Source organism: Hyla sarda, unplaced genomic scaffold, assembly GCF_029499605.1.
Source record: "Hyla sarda isolate aHylSar1 unplaced genomic scaffold, aHylSar1.hap1 scaffold_682, whole genome shotgun sequence".
NCBI lineage: Eukaryota > Metazoa > Chordata > Amphibia > Anura > Hylidae > Hyla > Hyla sarda.
In genome coordinates this window covers 92071-108512 of record NW_026610699.1, presented here as the reverse complement: position 1 = coordinate 108512, position 16442 = coordinate 92071, and the positions used below count along the sequence as shown (strand labels likewise).

The 16442-nt window shown below is 46.0% G+C and overlaps 1 protein-coding gene and 1 non-coding gene across 2 annotated transcripts in view; one reads left to right on the top strand and one right to left on the bottom strand.

The window, feature by feature from the left end:
• Positions 1–3836: 3836 nt before the first annotated feature.
• Positions 3837–16442, top strand: part of LOC130343444 (restin homolog) — a 52589-nt gene continuing 39983 nt past the window's right edge. Inside the window, exon 1 of the transcript XR_008882767.1 lies at positions 3837–3945. The gene's annotated coding sequence lies outside the window, so the exon portion shown is untranslated. The remainder of the gene's footprint in view (positions 3946–16442) is intronic.
• Positions 13415–13602, bottom strand: LOC130343446 (U2 spliceosomal RNA). Its single transcript, XR_008882769.1, has one exon. It is a non-coding gene; the product is annotated as a U2 spliceosomal RNA (small nuclear RNA).

The window sequence follows — 16442 nt, the reverse complement described above, 5'->3', positions numbered from 1 at the left end:
CCTTGTACAGAATACCCCCTCCAGATTCCATCCTTGTACAGAATACCCCCCCCCAGATTCAATCCTTGTACAGAATATCCCCCCCCTCCAGATTCCATCCTTGTACAGAATACCCCCTGTCACGATCACACCCTATCGGTCCAGCCAAGACGCTAGAGAGAGCGTGATGGTGCAAGGGTTAAAGCCTCTGGGTATTCACTACTAGTCCCAGCAAGTCACCAAATTAACCCTTAGATAAACGTGTTTCACCAGAGCTGCCTTCTAAAAGGTGAGCTCATATATTTAGAGATCAAAGACCAGAGCTGATTAATTAAACATTTAATCTGATAAAAGTTATCACAGTGCTGACTATATAAAAATAAACAAATGACATACAGTTACAAAAATATATATAAGAGTTTAGCAAGAAAAGTTCAGAAAGCAAAAATGAAGTTCTTACAGCATGATTATATTAGCAATCCATGAGAGAGAGTGAGGTTCCAGCTGTTCTTAGGATGGTCTTGTCAGCTTGTTCCACAGCATTGAACACCCTGAGTCTAGCATTGTTTTAAATATATCGATCTCCTTTTTGGAGGGACTCCATTCCCCCCTCCCCTCTGATCCCACCAGGTGGGGGCATCTCTTATCTCATATATGGGACCTGAGACCCCTTACATCCTGCTGCTTCAAAGGGCCTTTGACTTCAAAAGAGGAAAACAGCAGAGAGGCCCCAATTGACTGCAATACACAAAAACAAAGGATACACCGTCTGAATGACCCCTCACGCCCCAGGTCTTAGTTTATACATAGATGCTATTATAAAACACATGCATGTTTCCATAATCAGGCCTTGGGCCTGACACCCCCCCCCCCCCCCAGATTCCATCCTTGTAAAGAATACACCCCCCCCAGATTCCATCCTTGTACAGAATACCCCCCCCCCCAGATTCCATCCTTGTACAGAATACCCCCCCCCAGATTCCTTCCTTGTACAGAATACCCCCCCCCCCAGATTCCATCCTTGTACAGAATACCCCCCCCCCCAAATTCCATCCTTGTAAAGAATACCCCCCCAAATTCCATCCTTGTAAAGAATACCCCCCCAGACTCCATCCTTGTACAGAATACCCCCCCCCCCCCAGATTCCATCCTTGTACAGAATACCCCCCCCCCCTTCTCTTAACTTCATATGTTACCAAAGTCTACAGCCCATTACAATTTGTTTCCAAACAGAATTCCCTGATACTCACTTTTTATGATTCCTACTTCCAGGTCACTCTGGAGTCAAGACCCTTCTCTTCTTCTGGAGGCTCCAACTTATGGGATCCCACAGCCCAGATGTGCAGACGTCTGAATCCTGCCGGGCGTCATCTGGATCTATAGAGTTATAGCGGAGGAGAGGAAAAGTCTGAGGGAGGAGGGAACGAAAGATGTCCTCCTGCCAAACAGCAGCCACGCCGCCACAGTCATATAACATTTCATTGATGAAAACACGGAGCAGACTATAGAGCTCTTAAAGGGACACTGAGTGTTATCCAAAAAACCTACATTGTATAAATTAAACAAAATTCTAATATATATATATATATAGAGTAGTTAGGAGTAGCCGTATATATATATATATATATATATATATATATTTGTGGTCGGATTCTTATATGTACCATAAGTAGGGTACCACTTGCATGAATAATTAGGCCTGGGGTGTGCCTGGGTGGCCGTGAAGGGTATCCTAGAGAAGGGGGATACCCTGAGAGTGACTGTAGAAAAAAAGGAGAAGGGAGGGTGGGGACATCTTGCATGCTGGCGACAGCACCTGTGTGGATCAGGTGGGTATATAAAGACCAGACTCCTCCCACAAATTAGGTTAACTGTTTCAGCTAACCTCCACTTGTGGTCGGATTCTTATATGTACCGTAAGTAGGGTACCACTTGCATGAATAATTAGGCCTGGGGTGTGCCTGAGTGGCCGTGAAAGGTATCCTAGAGAAGGGGGCAAAAATACCTTAGTTAGGTAATACATGAATTAATGGTTAAGCATAACCTACGTCATATGAACCCAAGTTAACAGACAAAATACTCCAGTTAACAGCCGGAGGTTGGAACGTGTCAATGGAACAGAGCGATAACAGTGCCCTTAACTTACTTAACATCTAAGTGATAACTGATAAAGAAGCCCCTACTCAGAAGCTGGCGCAGCTGTTATGAAGCCGAAGCAAAGATACATTTCTAGATATGCCACTTGGCACTACTAGACCCATAGCACCTACCAGGATGGTACTACCAGGGTGCGCATGGATAGAGGTAACCCAAGTGTCAAATATAGAAAATGTCAAAGTCCTAGATAGACAGAAGGTACAATGAGTCGGTTAGAAAAGTGGCCAAAACACAAACGTCAGTAGGTATTTAGATAGGTAGTGCCAGAAGAGGAAGATTTGAAAAGTGTCCCGAGCTACACATATAAGTAATCCTATTGAACCATGCCATACGTAAAGTGACAACTACAGACAGATATAGAAAAAACATAAAAGTATATAACATACTTAACCTGAGGTTTCGTGTACCAGTAAGGTAGTCTCCACATACTTGCAGGTGTAAAGAAGATTATTACTGCTACGCCCTGAGGCTTATTGCAAAAGAAAATATACATGACCAGCAGTTTACAAAGACCGATAAGGGCAAATTTCCCAACAGGTACAAACGACAAGACATGAACAAGCTGAACCCACATCAAAGAACTTAACACTAAGACATGTACAACTAAGACCACAATCAGACACATAGTAACAAACATAAGAGCAAGATAGAGATGGCAACAACAGGAGGCTCGTGGACTGAAACTGCCTCAGACAGAATCGTATGAAACGCAGAAACGGAAACAACATCAGGCTCGTGGACTGACAGTGCAATCTGCCTCGGACAGAATCGTATGAAACGCAGAAACGGAAACAACATGAGGCTCGTGGACTGAAACTGCCTCAGACAGAATCGTATGAGACGCAGATACGGAAACAACATGAGGCTCGTGGACTGAAACTGCCTCAGACAGAATCGTATGAAACGCAGATACGGAAACAACAGGAGGCTCGTGGACTGAAACTGCCTCAGACAGAATCGTATGAGACGCAGATACGGAAACAACATGAGGCTCGTGGACTGAAACTGCCTCAGACAGAATCGTATGAAACGCAGATACGGAAACAACATGAGGCTCGTGGACTGAAACTGCCTCAGACAGAATCGTATGAAACGCAGATACGGAAACAACATGAGGCTCGTGGACTGACAGTGCAATCTGCCTCGGACAGAATCGTATGAAACGCAGAAACGGAAACAACATGAGGCTCGTGGACTGAAACTGCCTCAGACAGAATCGTATGAAACGCAGATACGGAAACAACATGAGGCTCGTGGACTGAAACTGCCTCAGACAGAATCATATGAAACGCAGATACGGAAACAACATGAGGCTCGTGGACTGACAGTGCAATCTGCCTCGGACAAAATCGTATGAAACATAGAAACGGAAACAACATGAGGCTCGTGGACTGACAGTGCAATCTGCCTCGGACAAAATCGCATGAAACATAGAAACGGAAACAACATGAGGCTCGTTGATTGTCAAGCAATCTGCCTCTAACAGGGGAGTAAGTAACGTACAAAAACAAATGACAAGAGGCTCGTGGATTGATGATACAATCTGCCCCAAACAAGAACGTTTGTAATGTACAAAGGAATGACAACGATACGAAGGCTCGAGGATTGTCGGGCAGTCTCTCTCTCCCAGGGACATGTGACGTACGAAAGGCATGCAAAGAGACAGCTTAACACTTACCTGGAATGGCAAGGTCGAACTGACTGTAACAAGGCGTATGTAATGACCAAAAAGGAAACTATAAAGATGAAGCTTTACGGATTGACTATAGCAATCAGCCTTCAACCACACTGAACGTATGGCACTAAGAGGTAAAACAACCAAGCGTATATAACGTGACAGCTGAAACAAAAGAATGGGAGAATAACTATGAAATGTATACTGTAAAGAACTGTATGCGTATTACCCTGTAGGGAAATGTATGCATGTGACACTGCAGGTAACCGTATGTATGTGACACTGCAGGTAACCGTATGTATGTGACACTGAAGGTAACCGTATGTATGTGACACTGAAGAGAACCGTATGTATGTGACACTGAAGAGAACCGTATGTATGTGACACTGAAGGTAACCGTATGTATGTGACACTGAAGGTAACCGTATGTATGTGACACTGAAGGTAACCGTATGTATGTGACACTGAAGAGAACCGTATGTATGTGACACTGAAGGTAACCGTATGTATGTGACACTGAAGAGAACCGTATGTATGTGACACTGAAGAGAACCGTATGTATGTGACACTGAAGGTAACCGTATGTATGTGACACTGAAGAGAACCGTATGTATGTGACACTGAAGGTAACCGTATGTATGTGACACTGAAGGTAACCGTATGTATGTGACACTGAAGGTAACCGTATGTATGTGACACTGAAGGTAACCGTATGTATGTGACACTGAAGGTAACCGTATGTATGTGACACTGAAGAGAACCGTATGTATGTGACACTGAAGGTAACCGTATGTATGTGACACTGAAGAGAACCGTATGTATGTGACACTGAAGGTAACCGTATGTATGTGACACTGAAGAGAACCGTATGTATGTGACACTGAAGAGAACCGTATGTATGTGACACTGAAGGGAACCGTATGTATGTGACACTGAAGGGAACCGTATGTATGTGACACTGAAGAGAACCGTATGTATGTGACACTGAAGGTAACCGTATGTATGGGACACTGAAGGTAACCGTATGTATGTGACACTGAAGGTAACCGTATGTATGTGACACTGAAGGTAACCGTATGTATGTGACACTGAAGGTAACCGTATGTTTGTGACACTGAAGAGAACCGTATGTATGTGACACTGAAGAGAACCGTATGTATGTGACACTGAAGGTAACCGTATGTATGTGACACTGAAGGTAACCGTATGTATGTGACACTGAAGAGAACCGTATGTATGTGACACTGAAGAGAACCGTATGTATGTGACACTGAAGAGAACCGTATGTATGTGACACTGAAGAGAACCGTATGTATGTGACACTGAAGAGAACCGTATGTATGTGACACTGAAGGTAACCGTATGTATGTGACACTGAAGGTAACCGTATGTATGTGACACTGAAGGTAACCGTATGTATGTGACACTGAAGGTAACCGTATGTATGTGACACTGAAGAGAACCGTATGTATGTGACACTGAAGAGAACCGTATGTATGTGACACTGAAGAGAACCGTATGTATGTGACACTGAAGAGAACCGTATGTATGTGACACTGAAGAGAACCGTATGTATGTGACACTGAAGAGAACCGTATGTATGTGACACTGAAGAGAACCGTATGTATGTGACACTGAAGGTAACCGTATGTATGTGACACTGAAGAGAACCGTATGTATGTGACACTGAAGAGAACCGTATGTATGTGACACTGAAGGTAACCGTATGTATGTGACACTGAAGAGAACCGTATGTATGTGACACTGAAGAGAACCGTATGTATGTGACACTGAAGGTAACCGTATGTATGTGACACTGAAGGTAACCGTATGTATGTGACACTGAAGGTAACCGTATGTATGTGACACTGAAGAGAACCGTATGTATGTGACACTGAAGGTAACCGTATGTATGTGACACTGAAGGTAACCGTATGTATGTGACACTGAAGGTAACCGTATGTATGTGACACTGAAGAGAACCGTATGTATGTGACACTGAAGAGAACCGTATGTATGTGACACTGAAGGGAACCGTATGTATGTGACACTGAAGGTAACCGTATGTATGTGACACTGAAGGTAACCGTATGTATGTGACACTGAAGAGAACCGTATGTATGTGACACTGAAGAGAACCGTATGTATGTGACACTGAAGGTAACCGTATGTATGTGACACTGAAGGTAACCGTATGTATGTGACACTGAAGAGAACCGTATGTATGTGACACTGAAGAGAACCGTATGTATGTGACACTGAAGGGAACCGTATGTATGTGACACTGAAGGTAACCGTATGTATGTGACACTGAAGGTAACCGTATGTATGTGACACTGAAGAGAACCGTATGTATGTGACACTGAAGAGAACCGTATGTATGTGACACTGAAGGGAACTGTTAACGTTGAAGCATGGTATATCACTTTGAGTAATGTAAGCACCGTATAACATCTCCGAAAACAACAAAGCCCTGTATATAAGCTTACAGTAGTGTAAACCCTGAACAACATTAATGTTCAACAGAACAACTAAATTAACCACTAATACACAGTATATATAAGCCACAGTAAAACGCAATTACCAGCAATAGAACATAGGCCCATATGTCAGCTAAAATAATGTAAAATGCCCAGTATATCTGCTACAGTAACATAAGCCCCAAGTAACATTAATGTACCGTATATAAGTTAATTAACACTAACGCAAAGCATATAGACACTTGTTATGTAATGCAAATTATCAGCTATAGTAATAAAAGCACCGTATGACCACAATAGGGACATTAATGCACCACATGACAGCTATGGAAACGTAACACAGCATCGGCTATATTAACACAAAGCCCAGTAAATCAACTATACCAAACGAGCACAGTACATACGCTATGGTATCAACGTCTGGTACGGCGAACCAATATAACGTGAAGCATGGTATCAGCTCAGATAACACATGCCACCGGAAGTATTGTAGAATAAATGTCACAGTCATGTATGTACAATGTGACCGCTCCAGAAAGGTATATATAATTTTATGCGTAATGTGCCTGCTATAGGAATATTTGCGTAGTGTGAACCTTATGGGGTAGAATGAATCATGTTCAATGAGAAACATAAGAGTAGCATGACAGCGCTGAACATGAAAAACGTAACCACAAGCCATGAAAACAATACTGTAAGAAACATATGCAGGTCACATTAATGGAAGATGTACATGTTACACCGCTAGGGAAACATAAGCGCGTACACCGAGTAGGAACCTGAGTAATATACTATTGATACACAGGCGTGGTATACTGTGTGGGATATCAGCAAGGAACACTATGTGGAAGGTAGGCGTGGTATACTGTGTGGGATATCAGCATGGAACACTATGTGGAAGGTAGGCGTGGTATACTGTGTGGGATATCAGCATGGAACACTATGTGGAAGGTAGGCGTGGTATACTGTGTGGGATATCAGCATGGAACACTATGTGGAAGGTAGGCGTGGTATACTGTGTGGGATATCAGCAAGGAACACTATGTGGAAGGTAGGCGTGGTATACTGTGTGGGATATCAGCAAGGAACACTATGTGGAAGGTAAGCGTGGTATACTGTGTGGGATATCAGCATGGAACACTATGTGGAAGGTAGGCGTGGTATACTGTGTGGGATATCAGTAAGGAACACTATGTGGAAGGTAGGCGTGGTATACTGTGTGGGATATCAGCATGGAACACTATGTGGAAGGTAGGCGTGGTATACTGTGTGGGATATCAGCAAGGAACACTATGTGGAAGGTAGGCGTGGTATACTGTGTGGGATATCAGCAAGGAACACTATGTGGAAGGTAAGCGTGGTATACTGTGTGGGATATCAGCATGGAACACTATGTGGAAGGTAGGCGTGGTATACTGTGTGGGATATCAGCATGGAACACTATGTGGAAGGTAGGCGTGGTATACTGTGTGGGATATCAGTAAGGAACACTATGTGGAAGGTAGGTGTGGTATACTGTGTGGGATATCAGCATGGAACACTATGTGGAAGGTAGGCGTGGTATACTGTGTGGGATATCAGCATGGAACACTATGTGGAAGGTAGGCGTGGTATACTGTGTGGGATATCAGTAAGGAACACTATGTGGAAGGTAGGCGTGGTATACTGTGTGGGATATCAGCATGGAACACTATGTGGAAGGTAGGCGTGGTATACTGTGTGGGATATCAGCATGGAACACTATGTGGAAGGTAGGCGTGGTATACTGTGTGGGATATCAGCATGGAACACTATGTGGAAGGCAGGTGTGGTATACTGTGTGGGATATCAGCATGGAACACTATGTGGAAGGTAAGTGTGGTATACTGTGTGGGATATCAGCATGGAACACTATGTGGAAGGTAGGCGTGGTATACTGTGTGGGATATCAGCATGGAACACTATGTGGAAGGTAGGCGTGATATACTGTGTGGGATATCAGCATGGAACACTATGTGGAAGGTAGGCGTGGTATACTGTGTGGGATATCAGTAAGGAACACTATGTAGAAGGTAAGCGTGGTATACTGTGTGGGATATCAGCATGGAACACTATGTGGAAGGTAGGCGTGGTATACTGTGTGGGATATCAGCATGGAACACTATGTGGAAGGTAGGCGTGGTATACTGTGTGGGATATCAGCATGGAACACTATGTGGAAGGTAGGCGTGGTATACTGTGTGGGATATCAGTAAGGAACACTATGTGGAAGGTAGGCGTGATATACTGTGTGGGATATCAGCATGGAACACTATGTGGAAGGTAGGCGTGGTATACTGTGTGGGATATCAGTAAGGAACACTATGTGGAAGGTAGGTGTGGTATACTGTGTGGGATATCAGCATGGAACACTATGTGGAAGGTAGGCGTGGTATACTGTGTGGGATATCAGCATGGAACACTATGTGGAAGGTAGGCGTGGTATACTGTGTGGGATATCAGTAAGGAACACTATGTGGAAGGTAGGTGTGGTATACTGTGTGGGATATCAGCATGGAACACTATGTGGAAGGTAGGCGTGGTATACTGTGTGGGATATCAGCATGGAACACTATGTGGAAGGTAGGCGTGGTATACTGTGTGGGATATCAGTAAGGAACACTATGTGGAAGGTAGGCGTGATATACTGTGTGGGATATCAGCATGGAACACTATGTGGAAGGTAGGCGTGGTATACTGTGTGGGATATCAGTAAGGAACACTATGTGGAAGGTAGGTGTGGTATACTGTGTGGGATATCAGCATGGAACACTATGTGGAAGGTAGGCGTGGTATACTGTGTGGGATATCAGCATGGAACACTATGTGGAAGGTAGGCGTGGTATACTGTGTGGGATATCAGCATGGAACACTATGTGGAAGGTAGGCGTGGTATACTGTGTGGGATATCAGTAAGGAACACTATGTGGAAGGTAGGTGTGGTATACTGTGTGGGATATCAGCATGGAACACTATGTGGAAGGTAGGCGTGGTATACTGTGTGGGATATCAGCAAGGAACACTATGTGGAAGGTAGGCGTGGTATACTGTGTGGGATATCAGCATGGAACACTATGTGGAAGGTAGGCGTGGTATACTGTGTGGGATATCAGCATGGAACACTATGTGGAAGGTAAGTGTGGTATACTGTGTGGGATATCAGCATGGAACACTATGTGGAAGGTAGGCGTGATATACTGTGTGGGATATCAGCATGGAACACTATGTGGAAGGTAGGCGTGGTATACTGTGTGGGATATCAGTAAGGAACACTATGTGGAAGGTAGGCGTGGTATACTGTGTGGGATATCAGTAAGGAACACTATGTGGAAGGTAGGCGTGGTATACTGTGTGGGATATCAGTAAGGAACACTATGTGGAAGGTAGGCGTGGTATACTGTGTGGGACATAAGCATGGAACACTATGTGGAAGGTAGGCGTGGTATACTGTGTGGGATATCAGCATGGAACACTATGTGGAAGGTAGGCGTGGTATACTGTGTGGGATATCAGTAAGGAACACTATGTGGAAGGTAGGCGTGATATACTGTGTGGGATATCAGCATGGAACACTATGTGGAAGGTAGGCGTGGTATACTGTGTGGGATATCAGTAAGGAACACTATGTGGAAGGTAGGCGTGATATACTGTGTGGGATATCAGCATGGAACACTATGTGGAAGGTAGGCGTGGTATACTGTGTGGGATATCAGCAAGGAACACTATGTGGAAGGTAGGCGTGGTATACTGTGTGGGATATCAGCATGGAACACTATGTGGAAGGTAGGCGTGGTATACTGTGTGGGATATCAGTAAGGAACACTATGTGGAAGGTAGGCGTGGTATACTGTGTGGGATATCAGCATGGAACACTATGTGGAAGGTAGGCGTGGTATACTGTGTGGGATATCAGCATGGAACACTATGTAGAAGGTAAGCGTGGTATACTGTGTGGGATATCAGCATGGAACACTATGTGGAAGGTAGGCGTGGTATACTGTGTGGGATATCAGCATGGAACACTATGTGGAAGGCAGGCGTGGTATACTGTGTGGGATATAAGCATGGAACACTATGTGGAAGGTAGGCGTGGTATACTGTGTGGGATATCAGCATGGAACACTATGTGGAAGGTAGGCGTGGTATACTGTGTGGGATATCAGCATGGAACACTATGTGGAAGGTAGGCGTGATATACTGTGTGGGATATCAGCATGGAACACTATGTGGAAGGTAGGCGTGGTATACTGTGTGGGATATCAGTAAGGAACACTATGTAGAAGGTAAGCGTGGTATACTGTGTGGGATATCAGCATGGAACACTATGTGGAAGGTAGGCGTGGTATACTGTGTGGGATATCAGCATGGAACACTATGTAGAAGGTAAGCGTGGTATACTGTGTGGGATATCAGCATGGAACACTATGTGGAAGGTAGGCGTGGTATACTGTGTGGGATATCAGTAAGGAACACTATGTGGAAGGTAGGCGTGATATACTGTGTGGGATATCAGCATGGAACACTATGTGGAAGGTAAGCGTGGTATACTGTGTGGGATATCAGCATGGAACACTATGTGGAAGGTAGGCGTGGTATACTGTGTGGGATATCAGTAAGGAACACTATGTGGAAGGTAGGCGTGGTATACTGTGTGGGATATCAGTAAGGAACACTATGTGGAAGGTAGGCGTGGTATACTGTGTGGGATATCAGCATGGAACACTATGTGGAAGGTAGGCGTGGTATACTGTGTGGGATATCAGTAAGGAACACTATGTTGAACGCAGGCGTGGTATACTGTGTGGGATATCAGCATGGAACACTATGTGGAAGGTAGGCGTGGTATACTATGTGGGATATAAGCATGGAACACTATGTGGAAGGTAGGCGTGGTATACTGTGTGGGATATCAGTAAGGAACACTATGTGGAAGGTAGGCGTGGTATACTGTGTGGGATATCAGCATGGAACACTATGTGGAAGGTAGGCGTGGTATACTGTGTGGGATATCAGTAAGGAACACTATGTGGAAGGTAGGCGTGGTATACTGTGTGGGATATCAGCATGGAACACTATGTGGAAGGTAGGCGTGATATACTGTGTGGGAACGTATGGCAGTACGCGGTTTTGCTTGTTAGCTGCTGTTGCAACAGTGTGGAAACGCAATCATGGCGGTGTAGTTGTGTAGAATGTAGCCGTGACACAGGAAGCCAAGTGATGTCAGTACCTGGTTTAAATGAATACGTGTTATCTTGTGTGAACCGTATGCGTGATAAATGCAGGAAAACATGGCGTGTATGGTAACGAAACACAGAACGCTGTAAGGAAAGTGTGGAGAACCATGTGGTAATGTCAGCAAGGACATCCTATCACACCTGACCTCCCACATGAGTAAATGTAAAAGCCATGCCATGATAACAGCCTAATATACTACACCTGAGAACCATGAGTGTAATGCTGTGACAGCGTGAAATACCTGACCAGCATACATTAATGAAAGCCTAACGTGACATAACTAAAAACCAAGACAAATGTGACAATAAAGCTATGAAACATCTGCTGACGTAGCAGGTGGGCGCACAGTATATTCTATGGGGACATAACCCATACATGACTACGTGTATGTAATTATAACTATAGAAGTTATAAGAATGGTAACATAAAACAGTATAATAGAGACATATGATGTATCTACGATAAGTGACATAACCACGGTGACATATAACAGTATACTGATGGCAACTTACATGGTATATACTAAGGGATGTATACGTGGTGTACATATAACTGACAAACACAGTAAATAAATGCACTGGTGATATATAACAGTACAATGTATAATGACAATTTATACATGGCCTATAATCAATGACATGTCTGAGATAGAGCTTGGTCGTGGGCTGCAGCATAAAAGAGCGTACAGATGCGGAGACGCAGCAGGAGAGACTCCAGCGAGGGGACAGAATGGAGAGCGGTTGTGAGCATGAAACTGGTTTACACCAGGTCACATATGAAGGAAAAGTAATCTCGTAAATGTAAGAACAGTCAAAACAACACCAAAATATGGAGGCCCCCCAACACCTGGAGATTCAGCAGCCTGTGCTGCTCTGTCAGGTCAAACACATCCTCCTGCTGCAGTCAATTATGTATAAGCCACAGCTGTGATCTCCTATGAGTGATCTTTGCAGACTAAAAGACTGAGGCAGGAAAGAGTTAACCTGAAGCTGAAATATGCAAATTACCTCACGGCCAGCAGGCCAGGGCTGGAGCCTGCACAGTACATGTGCTTACTGCATGTTTACTGCATATTGTAGGAGCAAGATGTAGCTATTTCACAGCCTGCAGCGTGAAAGGTACCTTAACACATTACCGTATTCCTTGCATCATTTTTTTTTTTTTTTAAAGCCGAGGAACGTGCTCTCGATTCACCCAAAGTGCAAGAAAAAGTGCAAACGTGTTACACTAAAAAAAACGTGCACAAAGGATGCGGTCTATCGCAAGCCCTTCTCCGATAGGAGAGAGGCCCCCCAACAAACCTTACCCTTCGCCTCCGGACCAAAAGGTACCTGCGAGGTTCCAGGTTCGATGTCCCTTTTCGCCGAAGCTACTAGGGGACCACAAATGCTCCCGGCATCCCTCTTGGCGTTAGCCAAGGTATCTGCCCGCAGAGCCGATAACGGTAGGTACCCTGCCTAAGCAGGAGTACCCTGGGTGTTTGCAGGGAGGTGAGGAACCTAATGGCCACACACACCTCCCCTAGACCGCCAGGAGGGACACCCAGAAGGGCTACCGCATCCTGACAAATCCTGTGAACACACAACACGCAAAAAGTGACACAGTGAGACAAAAAAGAAATAAATAAGTGAATGTGTGCAGATATACTGCCCGGACATCCGGCCGGATCTATAAAAATTTCTCTGATCCTAGCCAGAAGGCCGGGAATCAAGAGGTGAGTGCCACAAGGTGAAGAGATTATGGTGCCCGTGCTTCCACTCAGTGAGCCGATTCTCCCAGTGAGTTTCGGCACCTCGGGGTCACCACTCCCCGAGGCACAAAAGTACCTCGGCTCTAGACCCTCTCAGCCTCATGGCGAGGACCTGGAGGGAACAGGTCACATCGGGGCAGCCGTCGAGCTGATTCCTCAGAACCAGCCCCGGAAAGCCCAGGTACACCTGCATCCTCCATGCAGCACCCATCCCCACCAGCCCCATACCGGCGTTTCCATACACCGGCATGAAAAACTGATAAGAACAGATACTACACTTGATCTTAGCCAAAAGGCCGAGAAGCGATTCCTTGCATCATAGTTAGGCTAGCAAATAGTGCCTCTGCAACATATGCAATCAACCCTCCCGCCAAAGCCACAGCATCCGGTGCAAAGACATCTTGCATGCTGGCGACAGCACCTGTGTGGATCAGGTGGGTATATAAAGACCAGACTCCTCCCACAAATTAGGTTAACTGTTTCAGCTAACCGAGAGAGAGAGAGAGAGAGAGTAGTTAGGAGTAGCCGTATTAGTCCAGTGATGCACAATCATGTGTAGTTGCAGTATCCTGTAATAACCTTTGTTACGATGCCGGCTGGCAGGAGGTGGATCCTCTGTGCCAGAGAGGGATTGGCGTGGACCGTGCTAGTGGACCGGTTCTAAGTCACTACTGGTGTTCACCAGAGCCTGCCGCAAAGCGGGATGGTCTTGCTGCGGCGGTAGTGACCAGGTCGTATCCACTAGCAACGGCTCAACCTCTCTGACTGCTGAAGATAGGCGCGGTACAAGGGAGTAGACAGAAGCAAGGTCGGACGTAGCAGAAGGTCGGGGCAGGCAGCAAGGATCGTAGTCAGGGGCAACGGCAGGAGGTCTGGAACACAGGCTAGGAACACACAAGGGAACGCTTTCACTGGCACTAAGGCAACAAGATCCGGCGAGGGAGTGCAGGGGAAGTGAGGTATACATAGGGAGTGCACAGGTGAACACACTAATTAGAACCACTGCGCCAATCAGCGGCGCAGTGGCCCTTTAAATCGCAGAGACCCGGCGCGCGCGCGCCCTAGGGAGCGGGGCCGCGCGCGCCGGGACAGGACCGACGGAGAGCGAGTCAGGTACGGGAGCCGGGGTGCGCATCGCGAGCGGGCGCCACCCGCATCGCGAATCGCATCCCGGCTGGTGGCGGTATCGCAGCGCACCCGGTCAGTGGATCTGACCGGGGCGCTGCAGTAGCGAGGGTGTAGCGAGCGCTCCGGGGAGGAGCGGGGACCCGGAGCGCTCGGCGTAACAACCTTTTTTATTGGACTAACAAGATTATGTAGAGAAGCTTTCGGGATTCCTCCCTTTATCAAGTCATAAGCATTTCTGAGCTCACGAGGAGAAAACACACGTTCTATCTCACAAAATATGCAGGGGTTAAAACAACATATGTGGAGAATGGACATTAAGTTGGGCCATAAATTGTATAGCAATAGGACGATAGATACAGATAAGGATGAGGGGGGGGAGAGGTCAGAATGGTGAGGATAGATACAGATAAGGATGAAGGGGGTGAGAGGTGAGAATGGTGACGATAGATACAGATAAGGATGAGGGGAGGAGGAGAGGTGAGAATGGTGACGATAGATACAGATAAGGATGAGGGGAGGAGGAGAGGTGAGAATGGTGACGATAGATACAGATAAGGATGAGGGGGGGGGGGAGAGGTGAGAATGGTGACGATAGATACAGATAAGGATGAAGGGGGAGAGGTGAGAATGGTGACGATAGATACAGATAAGGATGAAGGGGGTGAGAGGTGAGAATGGTGACGATAGATACAGATAAGGATGAGGGGGAGGAGAGGTGACAATGGTGACGATAGATACAGATAAGGATGAGGGGGAGGAGAGGTGAGAATGGTGACGATAGATACAGATAAGGATGAGGGGGGGGGGAGAGGTGAGAATGGTGACGATAGATACAGATAAGGATGAGGGGGGGGGAGAGGTGAGAATGGTGACGATAGATACAGATAAGGATGAGGGGGGAGCAGAGGTGAGAATGGTGACGATAGATACAGATAAGGATGAGGGGGAGGAGAGGTGACAATGGTGACGATAGATACAGATAAGGATGAGGGGAGGGAGAGGTGAGAATGGTGACGATAGATACAGATAAGGATGAAGGGGAGGAGGAGAGGTGAGAATGGTGACGATAGATACAGATAAGGATGAGGGGAGGAGAGGTGAGAATGGTGACGATAGATACAGATAAGGATGAGGGGAGGAGAGGTGAGAATGGTGACGATAGATACAGATAAGGATGAGGGGGGAGGAGAGGTGAGAATGGTGACGATAGATACAGATAAGGATGAGGGGGGAGGAGAGGTGAGAATGGTGACGATAGATACAGATAAGGATGAGGGGGGAGGAGAGGTGAGAATGGTGACGATAGATACAGATAAGGATGAGGGGGAGGAGAGGTGAGAATGGTGACGATAGATACAGATAAGGATGAGGGGAGGAGAGGTGAGAATGGTGACGATAGATACAGATAAGGATGAGGGGAGGAGAGGTGAGAATGGTGACGATAGATACAGATAAGGATGAGGGGGGAGAGGTGAGAACGGTGACGATAGATACAGATAAGGATGAGGGGGGGAGAGGTGAGAATGGTGACGATAGATACAGATAAGGATGAGGGGGAGGGGGAGAGGTGAGAATGGTGACGATAGATACAGATAAGGATGAAGGGGTGAGAGGTGAGAATGGTGACGATAGATACAGATAAGGATGAGGGGAGGAGGAGAGGTGAGAATGGTGACGATAGATACAGATAAGGATGAGGGGAGGAGGAGAGGTGAGAATGGTGACGATAGATACAGATAAGGATGGGGGGAGGAGAGGTGAGAATGGTGACGATAGATACAGATAAGGATGAGGAGGGGGAGAGGTGAGAACGGTGACGATAGATACAGATAAGGATGAGGGGGGGAGAGGTGAGAATGGTGACGATAGATACAGATAAGGATGAGGGGGGAGGAGAGGTGAGAATGGTGACGATAGATACAGATAAGGATGAGGGGAGGAGAGGTGAGAATGGTGACGATAGATACAGATAAGGATGAGGGGGGGAGGAGAGGTGAGAATGGTGACGATAGATACAGAT